This window comes from Leptinotarsa decemlineata, unplaced genomic scaffold, assembly GCF_025532065.1.
Source record: "Leptinotarsa decemlineata unplaced genomic scaffold, Ldec_3_MD MMD2_tig00001973_RagTag_RagTag, whole genome shotgun sequence".
NCBI lineage: Eukaryota > Metazoa > Arthropoda > Insecta > Coleoptera > Chrysomelidae > Leptinotarsa > Leptinotarsa decemlineata.
The window spans coordinates 3,720,656-3,736,970 of record NW_027412572.1 but is presented as its reverse complement, the minus strand read 5'-3'; the positions used below and the strand labels follow the sequence as shown (position 1 = coordinate 3,736,970).

The window sequence follows — 16,315 nt, the reverse complement described above, 5'->3', positions numbered from 1 at the left end:
AATTAATGTATTTTTTGTTACATAATGTATTTGGAATATAATGCCTTCATTGTTTTTCATATCCATATTTATGGTGAATCCTCAAGTATCGAATAACGATAGATGGGTAATAAAAAATATTTCAATAAATTGATGGATGTAGCCGTTACTACCTGGTAGGTAGATCATCATGAAAAATGAGAAATAAAACTTCCTATGTTTTTTTTCACTTGAATTTGTAACTGACGTAACTAATAACCTATTTGTTCTGAGTGGTAGAGAAATTCATATTGAATATAATATAAAGAAAATAACTCTCGTCTGATTTCTACTGAGTTTTTTATTTGTTACGACCGGGTTCGGTTTGTTAACCCTTTGAAGCCCATAGAGAAATTTTTCTGTTTTCAAAAGTTTTTATTCGAAAAATAGTCTCTCGAAGTTTAAAAAAATTACTTTATTAAATGATTTTTTTCATGTGAAACACAGTTTTTTCAAAAATAGGTGGTTCCGCCAAGCAACCACAAGGCCATTAGTGTTTCTGATGAAATTTTTTGAAGCAGTTGAATTTTTCGTTGAAACATAGACCAACGTCGCAAGTAGTACAATGCCATCTTGTACGATGTGGCTCCAATCAAGTGCTACATTGGGCACAACGAACTTTATTTCCATGTTCAGGTAAATGTGCACATTTGTCATATCTTCTCTCAAGCGGTACAATTTTTTCATACCTGTTTGATTCAACACTATCACTTGGTCTCTTATTAGATATTTTGGAGCCGGCTCCGAAGAGTCCTGCCGCTACTGCAATCCTAAAATCTTTCAGGCTTAGAGTTTTGGTTCCAAGTGCACGAGATTTATAAATAATATAAGCATTTCCAATTGCAAGATCTATAAAGTGCTGTTGAGTTGTACAATCAAATCTAACGCTTTCTATTTAGTTTTACTCCAGTGTATATCTTTATCGTTCCAAGTTTCACTAGAACCGATGGCAACACTGTTGCACGTTGACGTCTGACACAAGTAAGAAGAAATACAATGTATGTACACAGTATTTCTGTATACAGTAGTTTCACTCAGCGTCGGTCCCTTTGATGTCGGTGTCCAGGAGTTTCATTTTTTATAATGATGACGTATTTGACACTAATGACATTTCTCCCTACTACAATCTCAACCAAAGCGTGTATACACTGCTCAACATAACAACTATTCATATAAACTGCTCAAAAAAAAAACAGTCTATGAAAACCATGTTGGGCACCTGAGAAAATTGTACAAATGATAATTTTGCATTTGTGTAATATTGAAGTAACCCAGATCATTTGGGCAATGATGAACTAAGTTTCAAGTAGATTTTAAAAATTCATGGAATCGGCAGATGTTCATATTCGAATGTGACAAAATATATTTTCATTTCAACAAGAAAAAAGACAAGATAAAGAACGTGTTTTGTTATTCATGAACCATGGTACGAATCCATGCGAAATTTCTTTGTAGTGATTTTTGGGGCCAAATATAGCATATTCATTTATTGATTGGAGAATTCAAGATGGCGGACGAGTTTGCCGATTCGATTATATTAAGGACCAATTATTAAAAATATTCCTAATCGAATTCATCACTCAAGATTAAGGAATCTGTAGAGCCTATTCTTTCTGAATTATGTAGTTACTATTCAGGACTTGAAGAAGTAAAAAAGTAATTAAGTATGTAGTGTTCAATCATACAAAAATATTTTTTTTGTATGTATGTACTAACTATAAATGTATGTGAGAGTTTTCGGAGTCGGAAGTTATGAATTATTTACACTGTAAGATGATAGGTTGTTTTGCTGCTTCCAGCTTTTATCCAAGTAAAAATTGATAATAAAATCACTGACAAGTCCAAATGCATTTTGACTATACCATTATATATGTTTTCCGACAGAAAACAACTACTTCTTTAGCTAATAACTCGACATATATTGACAAATGTTGATATTTGAATCTATACAAGTCTAGATGTCTAATCAACCCCGAAAAGTTGCTGCGTAGATTAAAAACAGTTATTCTAAATGAAACATGTCCTATTAGTCAGCAACTTCTTATATAATGTAAATTTGACTATCAAAAATACCTTACGACTGTTAACCTTTCGGAATCCAAGTCGCCTCAGACATAATTGCAAAGATTCTCACTTTGAAGAAACAACTTTGCAAGAGCTCTCTAGGACAAATAGTGGGACTTCGCCTGATTCGAACAAGGAACCAACTGCGAACTGTTTTGAAGTGTTCCTCATCAGTGCAGACCATGCTATCACGGTTGTATACACACAGGGACTCGTTATTCCTCCTAGAGAGCTCTTGCACAGTACCATGGTTCATGAATAACAAAACTCGTTCTTCATCTTGTCTTTTTTCTTGTTGAAATTAAAGTATATTTTGTCACATCCGATCCCATGAATTTTTAAAATCTACTTGAAACATAGTTCATCATTGTCGAAATGATCTGGGTTACTTGAATATTACACAAATGCAAAATTATCATTTGTACAATTTTCTTAGGTGCCCAACATGGTTTTCATCGACTGTATTTTTTTGAGCAGTTTATATGAATATTTGTTATGTTGAGCAGTGTTTAAACGCTTTGATTGCGTGCCTGTCTTGAACTCGTCGTTTGCGCAGACCTGAGACTGCAACTCCTGGGTCTGCGTGTAGAAAATTCAAACCAAAAATCACCCGAAGTGGGATTACTGTATATAGTATACTGTGGTATGTATGTATGTAACAATGAAACTCATCAACAACTTTGAACTTTGCAATAAAAGAAAGCAATAAAGGAATCAAACTCCATTTTCCTGATTAATTAGCATTCCCAACAAGTGCCACAAGATTCCATCGTTGAAAAAACTGTCGAAGTATACGTTGTGATTTTTTCCAACAAGGAATATCTTCTACTATTTCAAACATTTCATTTGAAGTCAATTTATTCAAATCAAGGAATTTTCTATCTGAAAAATTGACCAAAATTAGAGTGGCCTTGTGGTTCCAAGTGGAACCTCCTGATATTTCTCTGAAGATATACCATTTGAAATTTGATTTCCATTGTTTTTGCAGTGTAATGATGAAATATACTAATGTCTGTTATATATTTACTAGGATCTTACCTGCCTTTATCGAAAATGCCGTTTATTTAGATGATTTTATAAGAATGTGCACACAAACATGAATACTTGACGTTTTCCTGCACTTCATGACTTTATATCTCCAAACAATTAGAATTTCTTTTCACCTTGTGCTTCTGGTAAAGAGATGGCGGTAGGTAGTATATTACTGTTTCAATCATGTGGTTCCAGCCAGCGCTTACTGGGCCACTTCAAAAAAATAATTTGATTTGTGGTTCCACGGTGGCACTTCTAGGCTTCAAAGGCTTAAACTACTTTTGAGTAAAATACTTTCAAGAAAAAAACTTCAGCTTGAAAATAGTTCAGCAAATCGAAACCGGTCGTAACAAATGAAAAACTTTGTAGAACTCAGACGAACGTTATTTTTTTATCCTATATTCAAATCGATGTTACTTTTCAATTTCCAAAACCATTAATAAAAAGGAAAAACCCGCACTGTTATGTAGAGTCGCACAATACTTTGTAAAAAGGAATCATTTTCAGTATTTTTTCATGAAAAGGCCAATGGTGTGACATAATAATAATAACAATAAAAAACTCACCTGGAACGCTCACTTGGAAAAAGTTTTACACAAAGCCAGGGTGTCCCTATGGACGTGTCGAAAGATTTGTGGTAAAACTTGGGGTTTAGGTCTCAAACAAATCCATTGGATTTATGTGATGATTGTCAGACCAATGATCACTTATGGTGCAATTGCCTGGTGGCCGAAGGCTTTACAGAAAACGGACCAAGCGAAGCTCTTTGGCTTACAGAGACATGCTTGTCTGGCCATCAGTGGTGCCAACAGTACCACACCGTCAGCGGCCATGTCAGCTACCTCCTATCCACATTTTTCTGGAGAGAGAGGCTAGATGGACTGCATATAGACTTGTGCACATTGCCAATTGCACAAATCACTTTAATGCAGAGTGCAATAGACTGTTGGTCGACACTGGAAGTCACAGCATTCTGGAAATGACCTCTGACTATATGGCTCCAACTGTCAACTACGAACTGCCTTATAAAGAACTGTTCCCGAGTAGAGGGCTGGATCCTCCGGGAGAAGGAAATATTATGAGCAGATAGTTGTTATAGTGCACAAATGGATCAGAAACACCTTCCGGTTCTGGTGTTTTCAGTCGTAGACCCAGGACAGAGATAACCTGCCTAGGAACCTATGCGCGACTGTGTGAATCATGGAATACTGCTGCAAAAGCTTGAGTACTATAGCATCAGAGGCATATCCCATAAATGGATGACATCTTGCTTGCAAGACCGGGAACAATGTGAAAGCTTCGGGTACAGTATCTGAGAAAAAGTTTAACCAGCGGAGTTCCACAAGACTCTGTCTTGGGTCCCATATTATTTCTGTTATATGTAAATGATCTCACTAACTTGAATATTAGTGGTAGTTTCACTTCATTTGCAGATGATGCAACCATAGAATGGTACACTAAAGATAAGAATACTCTCAGCCAACTGATCTCTTTAGATCAAACTGAAATAAAAAGGTGGTGCGATGCCAATCAAATGGTCTTCAACTCTAAGAAAACTGAAGTGTTATCATTTAAATAGGACATCGACAAAATACAACTAAATATTGATATTCTCAAGAAATCTGACAATTATAGATTCTTAGGTATTGTATTGGACCATAATTTAAAGTTTGATGAGCATATTATGGCAATGGCAAAGACATTGTCATCTGGGTGTTATGGTATCAGAGTTATTCGAAATTAAATCGGTTATCTTATTGCTAGAAAAGCCTACTTTGCTCTCCTGGAATCTCACATCAGATATGGGATAGCATTTTTGGGAGCCTGCTCACAAGCGTTGTTCTCAATGATCTTTAAGCTACAAAAAAAACACTGACATACATATGCCATGTTAATCACCAAACTTCATGTAAACCCTCATTTATATCTCAAAGGATACTTACGTTAACATCAATCTTCGTGTTAGAATCAACTAGTTTAGTTTATAAGCATAAACTACATTTATTAAAATCTGACAACTGCACATAATACTAGGGCAAATGGCCAATATATACCTTTATTAATCCACAGAACCACCCAATGCCAAAATTCAATTGTTTGCAATAGTACGAAAATGTTCAACCATCTACCGAAGCAAATCAAAAATATTCATAGCACTCCGAAATTCAGAAGAGGTGTAAACAAATTTTTAATAACAAGACCATTTTATGATTTGAGGAAATTTTTTGAACAAAATTTTGAATAGCTGTGACAGCAGTACAAAATATGTCGTATTGTAATATATATATATTTATATATTATTTTAATGTTTTTATCATCTGACAACTCTGTCCTGTTTTGTATTTATAACCAATTAATATAGAATAAATTAGAGAAAACTTTTTTTATATCTAGTTTACTGTATTGTTGTGAAAATATTTTATAGTAGCATGACTGTATGTTCACAGAGTACATCCACTTTTAACATCCGACAATCCATATTGGTTTGCATAATTTTAATCAAGAAGAAGAAGAACTTTATTTCCAGATAGGCAAGCCTAATATAAACATAATTAATGTACTTTATCCAAATATAATACATAAAAATCAAAATAAATTAGTGTATTATAACCAAATAACACAAAATCACAAAAAAGAAAAAAACTATATCGCACATATTCTATATAGGATACACGTTTACATATTTACATATATATTTATTCAAAACAAAGTCTTAGTTATTATTATATTTTAAATATAAATTAACTTTAATTCAGTTTTTCCTTATGAATGTTACCAAGTCCCTCTTGAATAAACAGAGAGAAGAGTTTTTTTTGTTATTTGGTAGTTTATTGAAACTGTCCAGACCTTTGAAAAATAACGAGTTCATACTGCTACGTGAATTTGTCCTTGGGATGTGAAAATTGGTGTTCGATCTAGTATCATGATGATGTACTTCACTATTTGTGATTAAAAGGTTTACTAAGTATGTTGGTTGCAATTTATTTATTATTTTAAATATAAATAATACAATCGTTGAGACATTAAGCCACCTCAAAATACAGAGCATATTATGTATATAGTAAAACCAATAATGATTGAGAGTAAAGCGCGTTGTCATATCTAAATTTTACGTTACCAGTTTATAGCAGAATCAAAATATAGTAAGCAATAGAGTTGTAGGTTGTGGCAAATTATAGATAATACACAATACTAGTACGATTAAAAGGTATTATTATGAGCTTGTAATGAGTAATACTTATACATTTCCTGATTACTGATCAGTTAAAATTCATTATTTTCTGTATAGTGTTAGATATTTATTACAACTAGTGGCAACGCTGTACGCAACGATATTTCTGTCTTTGTCACTTTACCGTAACTTCCATCTCATCGTTGCAGTCCTCACTAATGTACTTGCAGCCATGAGCGTATCATTGGTTTGTGAAATATACAGCGTGAATTGTACGTTTTACAGTTAAGTTAGTCAGCAATCGACGTGTTGTGATAACAATTGGTGAAAATAATAGTGCTAATAAGTGTTTAAGCGTTACATCATTATATTTCTACACCGTTCTCAAACTACTCAAAAAATGGGAGACATGGTCGGGCCTTCCACGTCGAAAAAGGTAAAACGGTCGGAGTCTCGGTCAGTAAGAGAAAAACAAATTGTACTGCGAGTATTTCACTGTCTTGAAAGAGATCATCAGCCACCAAAAGATGACTTTGTGTATATGTGCTGTAATTCTACGTGTGTACCTCCGAATAACCAATCGGGCATTTCTACATCATTAAGTTCCACAATTACAAAAGATAAATTAGTTGATATGTGCTCTGATTATACCGGTGTACCAAAATCATCGATTTACAAAATACTAAGAGAAGCAGAAATTCATGGGGACGTACAAACGCCAAAAACTAGTAGCGGACGAAAAAAAATTACAGTTGATGAAGAAGCCAAAACCAGTATACGCAGAACTATTCACAGTTTTTTTTCAGAAATGAGCTGCCCACACTACAAACAGTTCTGGAGGCACTTAGCGATCATGAATTGGTCCCAAAAATGGGTAAAGAAACTTTTAGGAAACTTGTACACGAAATGAAATTTACGTACGGAAAAGTTGACAGGAAAAGCATTCTCATTGAACGTCAAGAAATAATAGCATGGAGAAGAAACTATCAAAGAAAAATTGACGAATTTCGGAAGCTCAAAAAAAAATTGTACTTCATGGACGAGAGATGGGTTAACCAACGACATACGGTCAAAAAAGTATGGCAGGATGGTAATATAACAAGTGCACGACATGCCTTTATTGAAGGTTTGTCAGTTGGGTTGAAACAGCCATCTGGAAAAGGTAGTCGTCTGATAGTTACGCATATAGGAAGCGACAGTGGATTTTTACCAAATGGTGAAATAATATTTAAATCTAAGAAAACAGGCGACTATCATGAAGAGATGAATGCGGAGGTGTTTGAAAAATGGTTTGAAGGCATCATTAAACTTGTGGAACCTGGGTCTGTCATCGTCATGGACAATGCCCCATACCATAGTCGACATTTAGAACCATTACCGAAACAATCATGGAAAAAAGCAGCAATTCAAGAATGGTTATTTAATAAGAACATCCAATATAACAAAGATAGTTTAAAGGCAGAACTACTTCAGCTAACAAAATTACACACAGACAAATATAAAAAATTCGCAGTGGATGAAATGGCGTTGAGTCGTGGAATTACAGTTTTAAGGTTACCACCATGCCACTGCGAATTAAACCCAATAGAATCAATCTGGGCGCAAGTAAAAGGATATGTGGCACGAGAAAACAGAACATTTAAATCAGTGGACATGCAACATCACCTACAAAAAGCTATTCGAACTGTTTCTGCAGAAGACTGGAAAAAATGCATGCAGCATGTTTTAAAAGAGGAGCAAAAAATGTGGGACGTAGACAACCGTATTGAACACAATATTGAACCAATCATAATTCACTTTGATGATAGCGGTAGCAACAGTGACGAATCTGGGGTTAAAGATTAGACGAAAATTTGTACATTTACATTATATTCTATTATCAAAAATTTGTAATTTGTATTTTCTAGTACCCCTGACGATGAGTTTAAGTTAGTCGAAAGCTTGAGAATAGTTATAAAGAGTTCACTTATCAATTGCTACAACCCAATAGTGCAAAGTTTTAATGAAATAAATAAAAAATGTGTATGACTATTTTAACTAATTGTACTAAGAATTTTTCTTTCATTCTTAACCCACTCAAAAATTAATAAGCACGCCCCCGATTTGCTGTCAACTGGACTTCTACTCTCAATCATTACTGGTTTTAGTATAGGTGTGATTCTATTGCAGAGTAATATTATTCGCATTCCACGATTTTGTAATTGATTTAATTTGTTTTGATTCAAGAGATATAAGAGAGTCCCGCAAAAATCGTAATAAGGTTTTATTATGCAATTATAGCACGTGTTATTTTGGCATACATTGATAATACAGATGCCACTCTAGAAGAAAAAAACAGTTTCTTTGATATTTTGCTTATTATATAGTCAGCATGATCATTCAATGAAATTGTATTATCTACAATGAACTCTAGATACTTAATTTTACTCACTATTTCTACATCAGTTTCGTTAATTTTAATTTTGACTGTGTTTCTCCCAATTTTATTTTGTTTATACTTTGTTGTAATGATCATTGCCTTAGTTTCAGTGATATTATAAGTTTCAGTTTATTTATTCCAAGGTACAACTAAATATTTTTCAATGAATTATTCATCTTAATAGTAATAGTAATAAGAATTATAATACTAGAAATTCCCTACAGTTGGAGGTGCCAACAACACACACATTAGTTGTATCTGAATCATGTCCCAGGCTTATGGCCATTAAATTGTACAATAAACTTCCAAGTACAATAAAAAGTCTGGCTCTGAAACAGTATAAATATCAAATCAAAGAGTTGCTCCTGGATAAATCCTATTATTCTCTCAAAGAACACATGGATGATAACGTATTACCCTGTACATGTGTAACATTTAGGAAGATTTTAATAACGATGCTGTTACATAAATAACAGATTTTTGACTTTTATATAGTATGTACATGTCCAACATTTAAGGCTGATTTTAATAACGATGCTGTTGCATGAATAGCAGATTATTTTAGGTTTTGACTATTATATATTGTATTATATTATCTATGTAAATTGTATATTCTGCCTCTAAGTGCACGGAGTTTGTATTTTTGATTTTGTATTTGTACAACTGATCAGAAGTATACAGCAAATGTTTGGGTGTTGTTTCACAAATACTGTTGGCAATGAATAAAGCAATATTATGGGGCATTTACCATTTAAATCGCAAAGTTACTACCTATTGAGTGACAAGTTTTCTATTCTTCACAGCAGTTCAAGGTCAAACTTGTTCAAGGTTAAATTTGAAATGCTTCCTCAAAGTCACCTTGTGTACGTTGTCATTCAAGGTTAAACCCAAAACACCACCTCAAAGTAACCTTGCCTGCATCGTATGACGTAGGTCAAGGTCATTCGAAGTCAAACTCAAGACACCTCCTCAAAGGCATCTTTGCTACTTTGTGAGACGTATGTAGAGGTTATTGTCAGAACGCCGGGTAGCTTTTATTAAAACGTTCTGCCATTTCAAATGTATGTTAGACCGTGAATGTTTTTAAATTTGTATTGTATTTATTATGTTTTACTCCCTATGGACGTCTTCTTTGTTACTGTGTACTAGTTTGTAAATGAAATTTGTATATTTTATAACGAGGGAAGTAAATAAATATTATTATGATTATATTAATTGAGTAATTTGGAAAAGTTAATTGGCGTATAACCGAGTTGGTTGATACTTTTACTAAGCGAGTTGTTGAAATTGGACAGTCAAGTCGTTATCCCTGCACCTGGACAGTGTAGAACTGAATTCTTAACCTTATCATCTTGAAGAAATCATAGAGGAGTAATACGAGCAATGCAAAATTTTTGGACTTGTGGCAGATGGATTTGATGGAAATGCAACCATATGTTTTGTTTAATAAATAAGTGGACGTAATTTATACCGATTTCTCAAAAGCATTTGACATCGTGAACCAATGAAGTTCTTTGTGAAAAATTAAAGGCAATTGGCTTCTTTAGGAGCTTGTTGGATTGGTTCTCAAGTTATCTTTGTGATGGATTACAGTTTGTGAAAATTAAAGGATTTATCTCTCACAAGATATCTGTTACCTCAGGAGTACCTAAAGGGAGTCACTTGGGACCTTTTGTCTTCAATATCTTTGTAAATGATATCAAAGAAAAAATTACTCACTGTGAAATACTGATGTTCGCAGACAATCTAAAAATTTTTAGAGCAATAGATTCATTGCAGGATTGTGTGAAAATTCAAATGGACCTTAAATCTTTTTCTGATTGGTGTTGGAACGTGTACAATATATACAAGATCTGGGTGTTATGTTGGATGACTAAATGGACTTTCATTTACAGTATGAACACATATCTAACAAAACGATGATAATGTTAGGATTCATATGCAGATCAACTAAAGATTTTACCAACATTTTTTCTATCAAAATACTATACATTGCATTGGTTAGATCAGTGATTGAGTATTGCACTTGCATCTGGTCTCCAACTTACTTCAACCACAGTTATGATATTGATAAAGTTCAGAATAAATTTCTTAGATATGTTGCCTACAAAATGAACATGCCAGCTAGAAGTCATTTGTTCTACTATTGGATTGCTCCAACTCAGAACAAGACAGGCACATGCAGACATAACATTCCTACATAAATTGTTGAACAATGAAATCAAGTCAAGTCAATCTGCATGTTCCCCCGAGAAGGACACGTAATAACCAAACTTTCAATCTCAACTTTCATAGGTGTAATTATGGAAAACATTCTCCTTTGTCCAGAATTCTATCGAATGCCAATGGGACCAATACTGATTTTTTTCACATATTTCAGAGCACTCTTACATATACTCTACGTGGTACAGATTTATAAGTTTTTTTTTTATCACAATTTTATTTTAATTTTCTCTATGTAGGTTGACTTATTAGATATATAGACGTTTTCGTTTTCAAAAAACCATCATCAACTTTATTTTTTTAAATAGCCCGAAAAAAAGTACACCCTGTATCTGATTCCATTTTTTATAACGAATTCAACGATGTAACACATATCATTGTTTTCTTTTTAGTTTAAGGGAAAATTGCATTTTTTCTATTTTTGAAATGTATTTTTAAGGAGGTTAATAATGATTTTTTTAAAGTAATGAAAACAACAAAGAAATTAACGCATTTTTTATTTAATAAAAAGGAGGTGTTCAAACAGGTTTCCGTTATTTTCCAAACATAAGTATGATCTTCTAACTGTAGAACTTAAAACATCACGTAACATCTCTGGTGTAATACTGTTAAATGCGACAGTTACACATTCTCGTAACTGCTGTTCAGTTTCAAAAGAATGTTGGTAAACTCGGTTTTTAACAAAACCCCATATGAAGAAGTCCAGAGGAGTTAAGTCAGGGGATCGCGCTGGCCAAGACACTTCACTAAAGGTTCCAATCCACCTTCCAGGAAATCGCTGCGAAAGATACTCTCGAACTTGTCTAGAATTATGTGCAGGAGCACCGTCTTGTTGAAACCAACAGTTATTGACCTGTGCCAGAGGTAAATTATCTAAACAGTCTTATACATAGTTTTGCAATAAATGATGGTATCGTTCGGCGGTCAAAGAATTATAGTAAAAAAACGGACCTAGTATTTTAGTTCCTAAAATTGCACACCACATATTAAACCCAAAACGTTCTTGATGTCTTGATATTTTCTTAACACGCGGATTTTGCTGAGCCCAGTAATGCGTATTGCGGCGGTTGAAGATACCATTATTAGTGACCATACTTTCGTCGGACCATATTATTTTTGAAGGGAAATTATAATCTTCTTCACACGCGCGTGTATACCATTCGCAAAAATTTCGGCGCCGTTTGAAATCCCCTGGTTTAAGTCCTTGGCAAATCCTAAATTTATAGGGGTGATATCTATTTTTACGCAAAATAAATTGAGCTGTGGATTTGGCTACTCCTACATTATTTTCGATTTGCCTATTTGATATTTCAGGGTTCTCAACAACTGCTTGTAAAACATTATTTTGGGCTTCTTCTGAAGATTCCTTTTTTCGGGATAAAACAGGCTTTTTAAATGAACCATATTCTTTTAAATTTCGAGCCAGCTCTAAGAAAATGAACTTACATGGCTGCTTTCTTTCTGGATATGTATTAAGATACATTGCTGCTGTATTTACAGTATATTTGTGGCACAAAATGAGCACGTTAGCATGTCAAACTTTTCTTCATGGCTATAATGCTCACCCGGCATATTCGACGATAATAACACAATATTATCTATTCAACAATAAACAATAATAACGACAACAGTAACAATAACTCTAAAAACAACAACTCGACAAACAGGCTAACAACAACGACAATTACTATTTTATCGTGTAATTAAATAATATTTGACAGGCTCGGTGACAGGTATTTACGTCAAAGCATTTGTTTGCAACGCCTACTTAAAGATTTTTTTTAAAATAGAAAAAATGTAATTTTCCTTTAAACTAAAAAGAAAACAATGGCATGTGATACATCGTTGAATTCGTAATAAAAAATGGAATCAGATACAGGGTGTACTTTTGTTTCGGGTCATATAAAAAAATAAAGTTGATGATGGTTTCTTGAAAACGAAACGTCGGATATAAAATCTAAAAATACCATCGTGTAGTACCTTAAAAGTGCCAATAAAAAGTGTTATTCGTTTTTTGATATCTTTTCAAATAAAGTCAGAAAAAAATAAAATTGATATTGTCAAATTCTCGTTTTTCCCAAATATCTCAGCAGGCCATGAAAATTCTTCAAGTTTCTAAACGGCATGTAAATAAGCTTTAAAGAACACAACTTTTTCCTAATTTAACCTAAGCTGTATCTCCAACAGGTACTGAGATTCCCATGCTTAGGATCCTTATCTTGGACACACTGTATACAGGGTGAAATATCAATTTTGCACAAAAAAACTAGTAAAAATTTAAACCGTTTTCAACAAACATCGATATAATAGTTCGAATAATAAATTGGACTGAATTTCGCATTGAAATAATATTATAGTAATATGAGGGAGGCGCCTAAGGTGTATAGTAGTAGAAGTAGTATCTTTATTCATCATTAAAGCAATCTACAGATCTTTGCAGTTGAACACATAAAATGCTTATCAGACTAGACAAATATGGACTTACATACTAGTTTAAAATCTTAATATTAAAGTAATTATATAATAAAACAAAGATTAAAAAGAATTCATTCATTAAATATATAAGATTCACATTAAAATTATCATATTGAAGAATATTCTTCCAAGGAATAAAATGCCTGATCAACAAGAAATTCATATAGTTCACTTTTAAATTGATTCAAGTTCCTATATGAGATACTAACACTCTTTATGAAGCTAGAACCATAAAAAAATGATTTATATTGTTTTGTTACCTAGGTGGGTGTGATTTCAAATCTGAATATTGTGTTCAAATTTAAACAATTTTTATAAATCAACATTTTTGATAATGTCGAAAACAAGGGTAGTTTAATCTTTTTTTGACAAAAGCATAATAAAAAAGTTTCCGATATGGTACAAACTTTTTGAAACTCACTGTATTGATGCAAATATTTAAATATCGGTGTATGTTGTGATCGGTGGTACCATAACCAATGGAATGTATGTCCGAGTAAAGTTACCATGGATTTCTTGTCATTTCATCTGATTTTCATTCTCGAACACCAACAATGCCGGAAGTGAATGTTCTCATAGAAATGGAAATCACCAACATTTTCACATATCCAACCACTTCTACAAATACTACATAAATTGTTCCAACAATCAACTTTGTAGTTATCACAACATAGACAACGTTTAACTGGTAACAGTTTACACAAATATTTCTAGAAATTCCCTTATTGTTACTCACGACTCCGATGAAACTTTTGCAGCACTGATGATGGAGGCATACTTCAGGAGTTGAATCTTTGTCGTATTTGGAACTGTGATTGGACTTGAAACTTGCAGACCGGTATTTGGATCAATATAACCCTCAGGCCAATAACCTTGGCAATTATTACCCACTATAGTTTGACTAATTTTGATTGGATAGCCACACACTTTTGGTTTTGAATCCCACTCTTTCTGAAAAGGCATATATATCAGTATTCACTATTAATGTTGAAACATTCAAGCAGACCTCAATTCAAGGATAGATTTGCTCTTGCAGTTCAGCAATTTTTGCTCTATACTCGGATTTGGATTCATCCTTGAGTTGACGCACCTTGGAAAATTTCCTTCTCACAGATTTCGCATACAAAATCAACTCTACTAATGATTTGTTCTCGATAATAGTCTCTTCATGTTCGGTCTGCGGGGGTGACGGTGTAGGTACTGGACTAACCTTATCGTGTTCAGGGTTGACCACTTGATAGGTGGAGGTGATCGAGTAACATCTTGTTGCATTTGAGTCTTGACAAATACCTGTTGGACTGATGTAGAAGGTCTGGCGATGACTTCCACCTCTCCCACATTAATTTAGTTGTCCTTTTCCTCTTTTTAATGTTTTACCTTATTTCTTCTTCTGGATGGACAATCACATTCCTACTCTCCAGTTCATACATTTATGACTGGTTAACAGAGATTGATAGGGCTAACAACGCATTTCTCAACATAGACATGGTACTGAAAACATGTGAAAAAATATTAGGCAATATAATATGAATAGTTCTCAAAGAAAGTTTTTGGCTTTCTATTCCTCCACCATGATACAAAATAATGTGGGAATCTTTCAAAGAGAGCAATTTCAAAAAAAGTAACTATACAAAGAACTAACTTTCAAAAACAAACTGCCCTCTTGAAAATAACTATTTTATGAATATTGAATTACAGGAAAGAAAAAACCTATGTGAAGTTGGCTGCGAGACCCAGCTGCTAAATTTTCCGAACTCTGTCGAACGACCAGTGGCGTGTATCCTCACTATTAGCGGAATAAATATTGTCGTATAGGAATATATAAAAAGTCATAATTGATATTTGTTGCAGAAAATCGACTTATACAGTAATTAAAATATAAAATTGCTTCATTATGCATGAAATTGTGTAAATACTTTGTTATTATAGTGACCCAATTAAACCCTTCCATAAAAATAATTCCTTGCTTACGACGCGTTCGGGTCATACACTGCGAAAAATAAATTTTCTATATATCGTCTGAGCAGTATTATGCGAAAGGAATCAAAAAATTTTTTTTTGAAAATTTCTTTTTCGCAGTGATGACCCAAACGCGTCGTAAGCAAGGAATTATTTTCAAGGAAGGGTTAGAGATTGGGTCACTATAATAACAAAGTTATTAGATAATTTTATGCATAATGAAGCAATTTTATATTTCAATTACTGTATAAGATAAGTCGATTTTCTGCAACAAATATCAATTACGACTTTTTATATATTCCTATATGACAATATTCATTCCGCTAATAGTAAGGATACACGCCACTGGTCGTTCGGCAGAGTTCGGAAAATTTAGCAGCTGGGTCTGGCAGCCAACTTCACATAGGTAAGAAAAAATACTTTCAAAACAAATTCTTTTATATGAACACTGAATTATACAAAATGCAGTTTGTAGAAATTCAAAAACTTTTATTACCAAAAATTAATCTCTCCTAAAAATATATCCATTTCAATTCAATATGAATAGTATATTGGTGTGTACTTACACAACCTGATTTCAACTGCTGAGAATCGACGGGGTTGATCGGGTCGCTTGACTTAACTATATTACTGGACTTGGCTGTGTCACTGCAAGTTCGTTCGATGGGTAAGAGGTACTACAATAGAACGACGAATTATGATTGTGATCTCTTATCTTTTCCAAGTGAAGCTTAAGCGTAGCTTCACTGATAAACTAAATTCTTCTTCTTATTTTTTTTATGGTTTTTGCTGCCTTTCGGCGCAGTAGCCAGTCTCCTCCTCTTGCATAACGGATGTTATGCAATTTCATCCGGGGACGTGTGTGTCTGTCTTGCTTATTACAAACTACGTCTGTATGTTGTTGATAGACACTGAGTCCACGTGAATTGAACCTACGTTGCGTAATTGAAACT

The 16,315-nt window shown here is 33.6% G+C and overlaps 1 protein-coding gene and 1 long non-coding RNA gene across 4 annotated transcripts in view; both read right to left on the bottom strand.

Annotated features, from left to right (window-relative positions):
* The window catches only part of LOC111515069 (uncharacterized), a 178,971-nt gene that overhangs the window by 13,580 nt on the left and 149,076 nt on the right, over positions 1–16,315 (bottom strand). The window contains exon 1 of one of the 2 annotated variants that reach the window (XM_023171309.2): positions 3,121–3,247. The exons of the other annotated variant lie outside the window; for it this stretch is intronic. The gene's annotated coding sequence lies outside the window, so the exon portion shown is untranslated. Of the gene's footprint in view, positions 1–3,120; positions 3,248–16,315 lie in introns of those variants that run through there. 2 annotated transcript variants of the gene reach the window in all.
* LOC141482821 (uncharacterized) lies at positions 13,311–16,134 on the bottom strand. 2 transcript variants are annotated; one of them, XR_012465741.1, is made up of 3 exons: positions 15,929–16,134; positions 14,410–15,874; positions 13,311–14,354 (listed from the first exon to the last, which is right to left on the bottom strand). It is a non-coding gene; the product is annotated as an uncharacterized lncRNA (long non-coding RNA). The 2 variants fall into 2 exon arrangements; XR_012465740.1 differs by having other exon boundaries at positions 14,410–14,894; positions 15,929–16,124.